Consider the following 14,432-nt stretch of genomic DNA (forward strand, 5'->3'; position numbering starts at 1 on the left):
ATAGGGGTAAGGGGACAGGGATACTAAAGTGATGTAGGTATAGGGGTAAAGGACAGGGATACTAAAGTGATGTAGGTATAGGGGTAAGGGGACAGGGTACTAAAGTGATGTAGATATAGGGGTAAGGGGACAGGGATACTAAAGTGATGTAGGTATAGGGGTAAGGGGACAGGGATACTAAAGTGATGTAGGTATAGGGGTAAAGGACAGGGATACTAAAGTGATGTAGGTATAGGGGTAAGGGGACAGGGATACTAAAGTGATGTAGGTATAGGGGTAAGGGGACAGGGATACTAAAGTGATGTAGGTATAGGGGAAAAGGACAGGGATACTAAAGTGATGTAGGTATAGGGGTAAGGGGACAGGGATACTAAAGTGATGTAGGTATAGGGGTAAGGGGACAGGGATACTAAAGTGATGTAGGTATAGGGGTAAGGGGACAGGGGTACTAAAGTGATGTAGGTATAGGGGTAAGGGGACAGGGATACTAAAGTGATGTAGGTATAGGGGTAAGGGGACAGGGATACTAAAGTGATGTCGGTATAGGAGTAAGGGACAGGGACACTAAAGTGATGTAGGTATAGGGGTAAGGGGACAGGGGTACTAAAGTGATGTAGGTATAGGGGTAAGGGGACAGGGATACTAAAGTGATGTAGGTATAGGGGTAAGGGGACAGGGATACTAAAGTGATGTAGGTATAGGGGTAAGGGGACAGGGATACTAAAGTGATGTAGGTATAGGGGTAAGGGGACAGGGATACTAAAGTGATGTAGGTATAGGGGTAAGGGACAGGGATACTAAAGTGATGTAGGTATAGGGGTAAGGGGACAGGGATACTAAAGTGATGTAGGTATAGGGGTAAGGGACAGGGATACTAAAGTGATGTAGGTATAGGGGTAAGGGGACAGGGATACTAAAGTGATGTAGGTATAGGGGTAAGGGACAGGGATACTAAAGTGATGTCGGTATAGGAGTAAGGGACAGGGACACTAAAGTGATGTAGGTATAGGGGTAAGGGACAGGGATACTAAAGTGATGTAGGTATAGGGGTAAGGGACAGGGATACTAAAGTGATGTAGGTATAGGGGTAAGGGACAGGGATACTAAAGTGATGTAGGTATAGGGTTAAGGGGACAGGGATACTAAAGTGATGTAGGTATAGGGGTAGGGGGACAGGGGACAGGGATACTAAAGTGATGTAGGTATAGGGGTAAGGGACAGGGATACTAAAGTGATGTAGGTATAGGGGTAAGGGGACAGGGATACTAAAGTGATGTAGGTATAGGGGTAAGGGACAGGGATACTAAAGTGATGTAGGTATAGGGGTAAGGGACAGGGATACTAAAGTGATGTAGGTATAGGGGTAAGGGGACAGGGATACTAAAGTGATGTAGGTATAGGGGTAAGGGGACAGGGGACAGGGATACTAAAGTTATGTAGGTATAGGGGTAAGGGGACAGGGGTACTAAAGTGATGTAGGTATAGGGGTAAGGGGACAGGGATACTAAAGTGATGTAGGTATAGGGGTAAGGGGACAGGGACACTAAAGTGATGTAGGTATAGGGGTAAGGGGACAGGGATACTAAAGTGATGTAGGTATAGGGGTAAGGGGACAGGGGTACTAAAGTGATGTAGGTATAGGGGTAAGGGACAGGGATACTAAAGTGATGTAGGTATAGGGGTAAGGGACAGGGATACTAAAGTGATGTAGGTATAGGGGTAAGGGGACAGGGATACTAAAGTGATGTAGGTATAGGGGTAAGGGGACAGGGATACTAAAGTGATGTCGGTATAGGAGTAAGGGACAGGGACACTAAAGTGATGTAGGTATAGGGGTAAGGGGACAGGGGTACTAAAGTGATGTAGGTATAGGGGTAAGGGGACAGGGATACTAAAGTGATGTAGGTATAGGGGTAAGGGGACAGGGATACTAAAGTGATGTAGGTATAGGGGTAAGGGGACAGGGATACTAAAGTGATGTAGGTATAGGGGTAAGGGGACAGGGATACTAAAGTGATGTAGGTATAGGGGTAAGGGACAGGGATACTAAAGTGATGTAGGTATAGGGGTAAGGGGACAGGGATACTAAAGTGATGTAGGTTTGGGGTAAGGGGACAGGGATACTAAAGTGATGTAGGTATAGGGGTAAGGGGACAGGGGTACTAAAGTGATGTAGGTATAGGGGTAAGGGGACAGGGATACTAAAGTGATGTAGGTATAGGGGTAAGGGGACAGGGATACTAAAGTGATGTAGGTATAGGGGTAAGGGGACAGGGATACTAAAGTGATGTAGGTATAGGGGTAAGGGGACAGGGGTACTAAAGTGATGTAGGTATAGGGGTAAGGGACAGGGATACTAAAGTGATGTAGGTATAGGGGTAAGGGACAGGGATACTAAAGTGATGTAGGTATAGGGGTAAGGGGACAGGGATACTAAAGTGATGTAGGTATAGGGGTAAGGGGACAGGGGACAGGGATACTAAAGTTATGTAGGTATAGGGGTAAGGGGACAGGGATACTAAAGTGATGTAGGTATAGGGGTAAGGGGACAGGGATACTAAAGTGATGTAGGTATAGGGGTAAGGGACAGGGATACTAAAGTGATGTAGGTATAGGGGTAAGGGGACAGGGACAGGGATACTAAACTGATGTAGGTATAGGGGTAAGGGGACAGGGATACTAAAGTGATGTAGGTATAGGGGTAAGGGGACAGGGATACTAAAGTGATGTAGGTATAGGGGTAAGGGGACAGGGATAATAAAGTGATGTAGGTATAGGGGTAAGGGGACAGGGATACTAAAGTGATGTAGGTATAGAGGTAAGGGGACAGGGATACTAACGTGATGTAGGTATAGGGGTAAAGGACAGGGATACTAAAGTGATGTAGGTATAGGGGTAAAGGACAGGGATACTAAAGTGATGTAGGTATAGGGGTAAGGGGACAGGGATACTAAAGTGATGTAGGTATAGGGGTAAGGGACAGGGATACTAAAGTGATGTAGGTATAGGGGTAAAGGACAGGGATACTAAAGTGATGTAGGTATAGGGGTAGGGGACAGGGATACTAAAGTGATGTAGCTATAGGGGAAAGGGGACAGGGACACTAAAGTGATGTAGGTATAGAGGTAAGGGGACAGGGATACTAAAGTGATGTAGGTATAGGGGAAAGGGGACAGGGACACTAAAGTGATGTAGGTATAGAGGTAAGGGGACAGGGATACTAAAGTGATGTAGGTATAGAGGTAAGGGGACAGGGATACTAAAGTGATGTCGGTATAGGAGTAAGGGACAGGGACACTAAAGTGATGTAGGTATAGGGGTAAGGGACAGGGATACTAAAGTGATGTAGGTATAGGGGTAAGGGACAGGGATACTAAAGTGATGTAGGTATAGGGGTAAGGGACAGGGATACTAAAGTGATGTAGGTATAGGGTTAAGGGGACAGGGATACTAAAGTGATGTAGGTATAGGGGTAGGGGGACAGGGATACTAAAGTGATGTAGGTATAGGGGTAAGGGACAGGGATACTAAAGTGATGTAGGTATAGGGGTAAGGGGACAGGGATACTAAAGTGATGTAGGTATAGGGGTAAGGGACAGGGATACTAAAGTGATGTAGGTATAGGGGTAAGGGACAGGGATACTAAAGTGATGTAGGTATAGGGGTAAGGGGACAGGGATACTAAAGTGATGTAGGTATAGGGGTAAGGGGACAGGGGACAGGGATACTAAAGTTATGTAGGTATAGGGGTAAGGGGACAGGGGTACTAAAGTGATGTAGGTATAGGGGTAAGGGGACAGGGATACTAAAGTGATGTAGGTATAGGGGTAAGGGGACAGGGATACTAAAGTGATGTAGGTATAGGGGTAAGGGGACAGGGATACTAAAGTGATGTAGGTATAGGGGTAAGGGGACAGGGGTACTAAAGTGATGTAGGTATAGGGGTAAGGGACAGGGATACTAAAGTGATGTAGGTATAGGGGTAAGGGACAGGGATACTAAAGTGATGTAGGTATAGGGGTAAGGGGACAGGGATACTAAAGTGATGTAGGTATAGGGGTAAGGGGACAGGGATACTAAAGTGATGTCGGTATAGGAGTAAGGGACAGGGACACTAAAGTGATGTAGGTATAGGGGTAAGGGGACAGGGGTACTAAAGTGATGTAGGTATAGGGGTAAGGGGACAGGGATACTAAAGTGATGTAGGTATAGGGGTAAGGGGACAGGGATACTAAAGTGATGTAGGTATAGGGGTAAGGGGACAGGGATACTAAAGTGATGTAGGTATAGGGGTAAGGGGACAGGGATACTAAAGTGATGTAGGTATAGGGGTAAGGGACAGGGATACTAAAGTGATGTAGGTATAGGGGTAAGGGGACAGGGATACTAAAGTGATGTAGGTATAGGGGTAAGGGGACAGGGATACTAAAGTGATGTAGGTATAGGGGTAAGGGGACAGGGGTACTAAAGTGATGTAGGTATAGGGGTAAGGGGACAGGGATACTAAAGTGATGTAGGTATAGGGGTAAGGGGACAGGGATACTAAAGTGATGTAGGTATAGGGGTAAGGGGACAGGGATACTAAAGTGATGTAGGTATAGGGGTAAGGGGACAGGGGTACTAAAGTGATGTAGGTATAGGGGTAAGGGACAGGGATACTAAAGTGATGTAGGTATAGGGGTAAGGGACAGGGATACTAAAGTGATGTAGGTATAGGGGTAAGGGGACAGGGATACTAAAGTGATGTAGGTATAGGGGTAAGGGGACAGGGGACAGGGATACTAAAGTTATGTAGGTATAGGGGTAAGGGGACAGGGATACTAAAGTGATGTAGGTATAGGGGTAAGGGGACAGGGATACTAAAGTGATGTAGGTATAGGGGTAAGGGACAGGGATACTAAAGTGATGTAGGTATAGGGGTAAGGGGACAGGGACAGGGATACTAAACTGATGTAGGTATAGGGGTAAGGGGACAGGGATACTAAAGTGATGTACGTATAGGGGTAAGGGGACAGGGATACTAAAGTGATGTAGGTATAGGGGTAAGGGGACAGGGATAATAAAGTGATGTAGGTATAGGGGTAAGGGGACAGGGATACTAAAGTGATGTAGGTATAGAGGTAAGGGGACAGGGATACTAACGTGATGTAGGTATAGGGGTAAAGGACAGGGATACTAAAGTGATGTAGGTATAGGGGTAAAGGACAGGGATACTAAAGTGATGTAGGTATAGGGGTAAGGGGACAGGGATACTAAAGTGATGTAGGTATAGGGGTAAGGGACAGGGATACTAAAGTGATGTAGGTATAGGGGTAAAGGACAGGGATACTAAAGTGATGTAGGTATAGGGGTAGGGGACAGGGATACTAAAGTGATGTAGCTATAGGGGAAAGGGGACAGGGACACTAAAGTGATGTAGGTATAGAGGTAAGGGGACAGGGATACTAAAGTGATGTAGGTATAGAGGTAAGGGGACAGGGATACTAAAGTGATGTAGGTATAGGGGTAAAGGGACAGGGACACTAAAGTGATGTAGGTATAGGAGTAAGGGACAGGGACAGGGATACTAAAGGGATGTAGGTATAGGGGTAAGGGGACAGGGATACTAAAGTGATGTAGGTATAGGGGTAAGGGGACAGGGATACTAAAGTGATGTAGGTATAGGGGTAAGGGGACAGGGATACTAAAGTGATGTAGGTATAAGGGTAAGGGACAGGGATACTAAAGTGATGTAGGTATAAGGGTAAGGGGACAGAGATACTAAAGTGATGTAGGTATAGGGGTAAGGGACAGGGATACTAAAGTGATGTAGGTATAGGGGTAAGGGGACAGGGATACTAAAGTGATGTAGGTATAGGGGTAAGGGACAGGGATACTAAAGTGATGTAGGTATAGGGGTAAGGGACAGGGATACTAAAGTGATGTAGGTATAGGGGTAGGGGACAGGGATACTAAAGTGAAGTAGCTATAGGGGAAAGGGGACAGGGACACTAAAGTGATGTAGGTATAGAGGTAAGGGGACAGGGATACTAAAGTGATGTAGGTATAGAGGTAAGGGGACAGGGATACTAAAGTGATGTAAGTAAAGGGGTAAAGGGACAGGGACACTAAAGTGATGTAGGTATAGGAGTAAGGGACAGGGACAGGGATACTAAAGTGATGTAGGTATAGGGGTAAGGGGACAGGGATACTAAAGTGATGTAGGTATAGGGGTAAGGGGACAGGGATACTAAAGTGATGTAGGTATAGGGGTAAGGGGACAGGGATACTAAAGTGATGTAGGTATAAGGGTAAGGGACAGGGATACTAAGGTGATGTAGGTATAAGGGTAAGGGGACAGGGATACTAAAGTGATGTAGGTATAGGGGTAAGGGACAGGGATACTAAAGTGATGTAGGTATAGGGGTAAGGGACAGGGATACTAAAGTGATGTAGGTATAGGGGTAAGGGGACAGGGATACTAAAGTGATGTAGCTATAGGGGAAAGGGGACAGGGACACTAAAGTGATGTAGGTATAGAGGTAAGGGGACAGGGATACTAAAGTGATGTAGGTATAGAGGTAAAGGGACAGGGATACTAAAGTGATGTAGGTATAGGGGTAAGGGGACAGGGATACTAAAGTGATGTAGCTATAGGGGAAAGGGGACAGGGACACTAAAGTGATGTAGGTATAGAGGTAAGGGGACAGGGATACTAAAGTGATGTAGGTATAGAGGTAAAGGGACAGGGATACTAAAGTGATGTAGGTATAGGGGTAAGGGGACAGGGATACTAAAGTGATGTAGGTATAGGGGTAAGGGGACAGGGATACTACAGTGATGTAGGTATAAGGGTAAGGGGACAGGGGTACTAAAGTGATGTAGGTATAGGGGTAAGGGACAGGGATACTAAAGTGATGTAGGTATAGGGGTAAGGGGACAGGGATACTAAAGTGATGTAGGTATAGGGGTAAGGGGACAGGGATACTAAAGTGATGTAGATATAGGGGTAAGGGGACAGGGATACTAAAGTGATGTAGATATAGAGGTAAGGGGACAGGGATACTAAAGTGATGTAGGTATAGGGGTAAGGGGACAGGGATACTAAAGTGATGTAGGTATAAGGGTAAGGGGACAGGGATACTAAAGTGATGTAGGTATAGAGGTAAGTGGACAGGGATACTAAAGTGATGTAGAAATAGGGGTAAGGGTACAGGGATACTAAAGTGATGTAGATATAGGGGTAAGGGACAGGGATACTACAGTGATGTAGGTATAAGGGTAAGGGGACAGGGATACTAAAGTGATGTAGGTATAGGGGTAAGGGGACAGGGATACTACAGTGATGTAGGTATAGAGGTAAGGGACAGGGATACTGAAGTGATGTAGGTATAGGTGTAAGGGGACAGGGATACTAAAGTGATGTAGGTATAGGGGTAAGGGGACAGGGATACTACAGTGATGTAGGTATAGGGGTAAAGGGACAGGGATACTAAAGTGATGTAGGTATAGGAGTAAAGGATACTAAAGTAATGTAGGTATAGGAGTAAAGGATACTAAAGTGATGTAGGTATAGGAGTAAAGGATACTAAAGTGATGTAGGTATAGGAGTAAAGGATACTAAAGTGATGTAGGTATAGGAGTAAAGGATACTAATGTGATGTAGGTATAGGAGTAAAGGATACTAAAGTGATGTAGGTATAGGGGTAAGGGGACAGGGATACTACAGTGATGTAGGTATAAGGGTAAGGGGACAGGGATACTAAAGTGATGTAGGTATAGGGGTAAGGGGACAGGGATACTACAGTGATGTAGGTATAGAGGTAAGGGACAGGGATACTGAAGTGATGTAGGTATAGGTGTAAGGGGACAGGGACACTAAAGTGATGTAGGTATAGGGGTAAGGGACAGGGATACTAAAGTGATGTAGGTATAGGGGTAAGGGACAGGGATACTAAAGTGATGTAGGTATAGGGGTAAGGGGACAGGGATACTAAAGTGATGTAGGTATAGAGGTAAGGGGACAGGGATACTAAAGTGATGTAGGTATAGGGGTAAGGGACAGGGATACTAAAGTGATGTAGGTATAGGTGTAAGGGGACAGGGATACTAAAGTGATGTAGGTATAGGGGTAAGGGACAGGGATACTAAAGTTATGTAGGTATAGAGGTAAGGGGACAGGGATACTAAAGTTATGTAGGTATAGGGGTAAGGGACAGGGATACTAAAGTGATGTAGATATAGGGGTAAGGGGACAGGGATACTAAAGTGATGAAGGTATAGGGGTAAGGGGACAGGGATACTAAAGTGATGTAGGTATAGGGGTAAGGGGACAGGGATACTAAGGTGATGTAGGTATAGGGGTAAGGGGACAGGGATACTAAAGTGATGTAGGTATAGGGGTAAGGGGAGAGGGATACTAAAGTGATGTAGGTATAGAGGTAAGGGACAGGGATACTAAAGTGATGTAGGTATAGGGTAAGGGACAGGGATACTAAAGTGATGTAGGTATAGGGGTAAGGGGACAGGGGTACTAAAGTGATGTAGGTATAGGGGTAAGGGGACAGGGATCCTAAAGTGATGTAGGTATAGGGGTAAGGGGACAGGGATACTAAAGTGATGTAGGTATAGGGGTAAGGGACAGGGATACTAAAGTCATGTAGGTATAGGGGTAAGGGATAGGGATACTAAAGTGATGTAGGTATAGGGGTAAGGGACAGGGATACTAAAGTGATGTAGGTATAGGGGTAAGGGACAGGGACACTAAAGTGATGTAGGTATAGGGGTAAGGGGACAGGGGTACTAAAGTGATGTAGGTATAGGGGTAAGGGGACAGGGATACTAAAGTGATGTAGGTATAGGGGTAAGGGACAGGGACACTAAAGTGATGTAGGTATAGGGGTAAGGGGACAGGGATACTAAAGTGATGTAGGTATAGGGGTAAGGGACAGGGGTACTAAAGTGATGTAGGTATAGGGGTAAGGGGACAGGGATACTAAAGTGATGTAGGTATAGGGGTAAGGGACAGGGATACTAAAGTGATGTAGGTATAGGGGTAAGGGACAGGGACACTAAAGTGATGTAGGTATAGGGGTAAAGGGGACATGGATACTAAAGTGATGTAGGTATAGGGGTAAGGGACAGGGGTACTAAAGTGATGTAGGTATAGGGGTAAAGGACAGGGACACTAAAGTGATGTAGGTATAGAGGTAAGGGACAGGGATACTAAAGTGATGTAGGTATAGGGGTAAGGGATACTAAAGTGATGTAGGTATAGGGGTAAGGGGACAGGGATACTAAAGTGATGTAGGTATAGGGGTAAAGGACAGGGACACTAAAGTGATGTAGGTATAGAGGTAAGGGACAGGGATACTAAAGTGATGTAGGTATATGGGTAAGGGGACAGGGATACTAAAGTGATGTAGGTATAGGGGTAAAGGACAGGGATACTAAAGTGATGTAGGTATAGAGGTAAGGGGTCAGGGGTACTAAAGTGATGTAGATATAGGGGTAAGGGGACAGGGGTACTAAAGTGATGTAGATATAGGGGTAAGGGGACAGGGGTACTAAAGTGATGTAGATATAGGGGTAAGGGAACAGGGATACTAAAGTGATGTAGATATAGGGGTAAGGGGACAGGGATACTAAAGTGATGTAGGTATAGGGGTAAGGGACAGGGATACTAAAGTGATGTAGGTATAGGGGTAAGGGACAGGGATACTAAAGTGATGTAGGTATAGGGGTAAGGGACAGGGATAGTGGATGACGGATCACCACCTCAAGCTGAACCTCGGCAAGACGGAGACGCTCTTCCTCCCGGGGAAGGACTGCCCGTTCCATGATCTCGCCATCACGGTTGACAAATCCATTGTGTCCTCCTCCCAGAGTGCTAAGAACCTTGGCGTGATCCTGGACAACACCCTGTCGTTCTCAACTAACATCAAGGCGGTGACCCGTTCCTGTAGGTTCATGCTCTACAACATTCGCAGAGTACGACCCTGCCTCACGCAGGAAGCGGCGCAGGTCCTAATCCAGGCACTTGTCATCTCCCGTCTGGATTACTGCAACTCGCTGTTGGCTGGGCTCCCTGCCTGTGCCATTAAACCCCTACAACTCATCCAGAACGCCGCAGCCCGTCTGGTGTTCAACTTTCCCAAGTTCTCTCACGTCACCCCGCTCCTCCGCTCTCTCCACTGGCTTCCAGTTGAAGCTCGCATCCGCTACAAGACCATGGTGCTTGCCTACGGAGCTGTGAGGGGAACGGCACCTCCGTACCTTCAGGCTCTGATCAGGCCCTACACCCAAACAAGGGCACTGCGTTCATCCACCTCTGGCCTGCTCGCCTCCCTACCTCTGAGGAAGTACAGTTCCCGCTCAGCCCAGTCAAAACTGTTCGCTGCTCTGGCACCCCAATGGTGGAACAAACTCCCTCACGACGCCAGGTCAGCGGAGTCAATCACCACCTTCCGGAGACACCTGAAACCCCACCTCTTTAAGGAATACCTAGGATAGGATAAAGTAATCCTTCTAATCCTCCCCCCCCCCCCTAAAAGATTTAGATGCACTATTGTAAAGTGGTTGTTCCACTGGATATCATAAGGTGAATGCACCAATTTGTAAGTCGCTCTGGATAAGAGCGTCTGCTAAATGACTTAAATGTAAATGTAATACTAAAGTGATGTAGGTATAGGGGTAAGGGGACAGGGATACTAAAGTGATGTAGGTATAGGGGTAAGGGGACAGGGATACTAAAGTGATGTAGATATAGGGGTAAGGGGACAGGGATACTAAAGTGATGTAGATATAGGGGTAAGGGGACAGGGATACTAAAGTGATGTAGGTATAGGGGTAAGGGGACAGGGATACTAAAGTGATGTAGGTATAGGGGTAAGGGGACAGGGATACTAAAGTGATGTAGTTATAGGGGTAAGGGGACAGGGATACTAAAGTGATGTAGGTATAGGGGTAAGGGGACAGGGATACTAAAGGTATGTAGGTATAGGGGTAAGGGGACAGGGGTACTAAAGTGATGTAGATATAGGGGTAAGGGGACAGGGATACTAAAGTGATGTAGGTATAGGGGTAAGGGGACAGGGATACTAAAGTGATGTAGGTATAGAGGTAAGGGACAGGGATACTAAAGTGATGTAGGTAAAGGGGTAAGGGGACAGGGATACTAAAGTGATGTAGGTATAGGGGTAAGGGGACAGGGATACTAAAGTGATGTAGGTATAGGGGTAAGGGGACAGGGATAAAGGTATAGGGGTAAGGGGACAGGGACATCACTTTAGTATCCCTGTCCCTTACCTCTATACCTACATCACTTTATGATGTAGTGATGTAGGTATAGAGGTAAGGGACAGGGATACTAAAGTGATGTAGGTAAAGGGGTAAGGGGACAGGGGACAGGGATACTAAAGTTATGTAGGTATAGGGGTAAGGGGACAGGGATACTAAAGTGATGTAGGTATAGGGGTAAGGGGACAGGGATACTAAAGTGATGTAGGTATAGGGGTAAGGGGACAGGGATACTAAAGTGATGTAGGTATAGGGGTAAGGGGACAGGGATACTAAAGTGATGTAGGTATAGGGGTAAGGGGACAGGGATACTAAAGTGATGTAGGTATAGGGGTAAGGGGACAGGGGTACTAAAGTGATGTAGATATAGAGGTAAGGGGACAGGGATACTAAAGTGATGTAGGTATAGGGGTAAGGGGACAGGGGACAGGGATACTAAAGTGATGTAGGTATAGGGGTAAGGGGACAGGGATACTAAAGTGATGTAGGTATAGGGGTAAGGGGACAGGGATACTAAAGTGATGTAGGTATAGGGGTAAGGGGACAGGGGTACTAAAGTGATGTAGGTATAGGGGTAAGGGGACAGGGATACTAAAGTGATGTAGGTATAGGGGTAAGGGACAGGGATACTAAAGTGATGTAGGTATAGGGGTAAGGGGACAGGGGACAGGGATACTGAAGTGATGTAGGTATAGGGGTAAGGGACAGGGATACTAAAGTGATGTAGATATAGAGGTAAGAGGACAGGGGTACTAAAGTGATGTAGGTATAGGGGTAAGGGGACAGGGATACTAAAGTGATGTAGATATAGGGGTAAGGGGACAGGGATACTAAAGTGATGTAGGTATAGGGGTAAGGGGACAGGGATACTAAAGTGATGTAGGTATAGGGGTAAGGGGACAGGGATACTAAAGTGATGTAGGTATAGGGGTAAGGGACAGGGATACTAAAGTGATGTAGGTATAGGGGTAAGGGGACAGGGATACTAAAGTGATGTAGGTATAGGGGTAAGGGGACAGGGATACTAAAGTGATGTAGGTATAGGGGTAAGGGACAGGGATACTAAAGTGATGTAGGTATAGGGGTAAGGGACAGGGATACTAAAGTGATGTAGGTAGGTATGTATAGGGGTATGTGATGTAGGTAGGTATGTATAGGGGTATGGTCATATATTCTAAGAGCCAGTTATGTCCAAGTCATACATTCTAAGAGCCAGTTATGTTCAAGTCATACATTCTAAGAGCCAGTCAAGTCCAAGTCATACATTCTAAGAGCCAGTCAAGTCCAAGTCATACATTCTAAGAGCCAGTCAAATCCAAGTCATACATTCTAAGAGCCAGTCAAGTCCAAGGCATACATTCTAAGAGCCATTCAAGTCCAAGTTATACATTCTAAGAGCCAGTTAAGTCCAAGTCATACATTCTAAGAGCCAGTCAAGTCCAAGTTATACATTCTAAGAGCCAGTCAAATCCAAGTCATACATCTAAGAGTCAGTCAAGTCCAAGTCATACATTCTAAGAGCCAACCAAGTCCAAGTCATACATTCTAAGAGCCAGTTAAGTCCAAGTCATACATTCTAAGAGCCAGTCAAGTCCAAGTCATACATTCTAAGAGCCAGTCAAATCCAAGTCATACATCTAAGAGTCAGTCAAGTCCAAGTCATACATTCTAAGAGCCAACCAAGTCCAAGTCATACATTCTAAGAGCCAGTTATGTCCAAGTCATACATTCTAAGAGCCAGTTAAGTCCAAGTAATACATTCTAAGAGCCAGTCAAATCCAAGTCATACATTCTAAGAGCCAGTCAAGTCCAAGTCATACATTCTAAGAGCCAGTCAAGTCCAAGTCATGCATTCTAAGAGGCAGTCAAGTTGAGTCCAGTCACAAGTTTTTTCAAGTCAAGTCTCAAGTCAAGTAAAAACAATCTATACATGCAATGACTTGTTCAACTACAAGTCTGTCTATTTATTGAGGCTACCAGACAGCCCGTTTCTTTATTTTGTCTACAACACATTTTGATTATGTAATAATGAGTTTGTACAATATATTCCAAATGCAAGCTTTATAACTAAATGATCAATTTCAAGCAATTTGTACATACCACAAGACCAGTAGGCCTATTGTTGCTTGATGCCCCATTGTTGGTGAGCTTGCAAAGTAAACAGTTAATATTCTTGGTAACCGAACAATTTTTGGAGCTGCATATTTATTAAAGGCAAAGACATATTTGGGAATCGCTGGGATAAAATGACAGCATATCTTGCATTGCTAGCTAAGGCTGACATCTTGTGGCGTAAAGAGGAATTGCATTGGTTTAATAGCCCGCAATCAAACATTCAGAACTATGTTTGCTCATTATGCTATTTATTTTGATGTAATTGAATCTTTATGAATCTATTCAAAATCTCCTGTATAGTCACTTGCAGACAGGGTCTAATTTGCTCTCGGGACTGAAGCGACACTTGTGATATTTTCCTAAAATGTCAGATACAATATGTTTGATAAGTACAGTAGCTAAAATAAATATCAACATATAGGATGTAAAATTATATCCTGTTGCTTTGATATCACCTGTTCAAACAATCTAATAATGTTCATGTACACAGCCATACAGATGCACTAGCCCTTGACCTTTCAGATGCCTGGCTCTCATTGGCTGTCTCGCAAGCACAATCAGTATTCCATGCTATCTCATTGGTCATTGGGTTGACAACCGTTCCAGACATTGGTTCCAGCTTGCCTTGTAGACCTCCATTCCGCCAGCAAGAATAAGCAATACTTAGCAAGAATTTAGGCCGTTACCTCGGCTTTTTCCTAAATAAATGTCCTGCAATGAAGATCGTGAAAAATATTACAAATGGTCGAGATTCGTAACATGTTATGAGGAAATGTTAGCAGACTTCAAATTTAGTTTAACAATATGGAAAAATCAATAAAGTTAATCGCCTTTATAGCAAAAATGATATTATAGCGTTGACATTATTGTTTACAGCAAGTAATTATTACTAGATAGTTATCATGGCAACAACAATAATACAAATAACAAAACATTATTTATAGTGCTACTATTAATAAAAATATGAATAATATTATTATAATAATTATAATAATCAACTTCAGAAAATACTTTTAAATCCCATTATTAATTAGCGCATT

At 44.6% G+C, this 14,432-nt stretch overlaps 1 long non-coding RNA gene across 1 annotated transcript in view; it reads right to left on the reverse strand.

Moving 5' to 3' along the window:
• Positions 1-14,099, reverse strand: part of LOC129851330 (uncharacterized) — a 15,844-nt gene extending 1,745 nt beyond the window's left edge. The window contains exon 1 of the long non-coding RNA XR_008758962.1: positions 13,378-14,099. This is a non-coding gene — a long non-coding RNA (uncharacterized LOC129851330). The remainder of the gene's footprint in view (positions 1-13,377) is intronic.
• Between the last annotated feature and the right edge of the window lie 333 nt (positions 14,100-14,432).

Source organism: Salvelinus fontinalis, chromosome 3 (genome assembly GCF_029448725.1).
Source record: "Salvelinus fontinalis isolate EN_2023a chromosome 3, ASM2944872v1, whole genome shotgun sequence".
Classification (NCBI taxonomy): Eukaryota; Metazoa; Chordata; class Actinopteri; order Salmoniformes; family Salmonidae; genus Salvelinus; species Salvelinus fontinalis.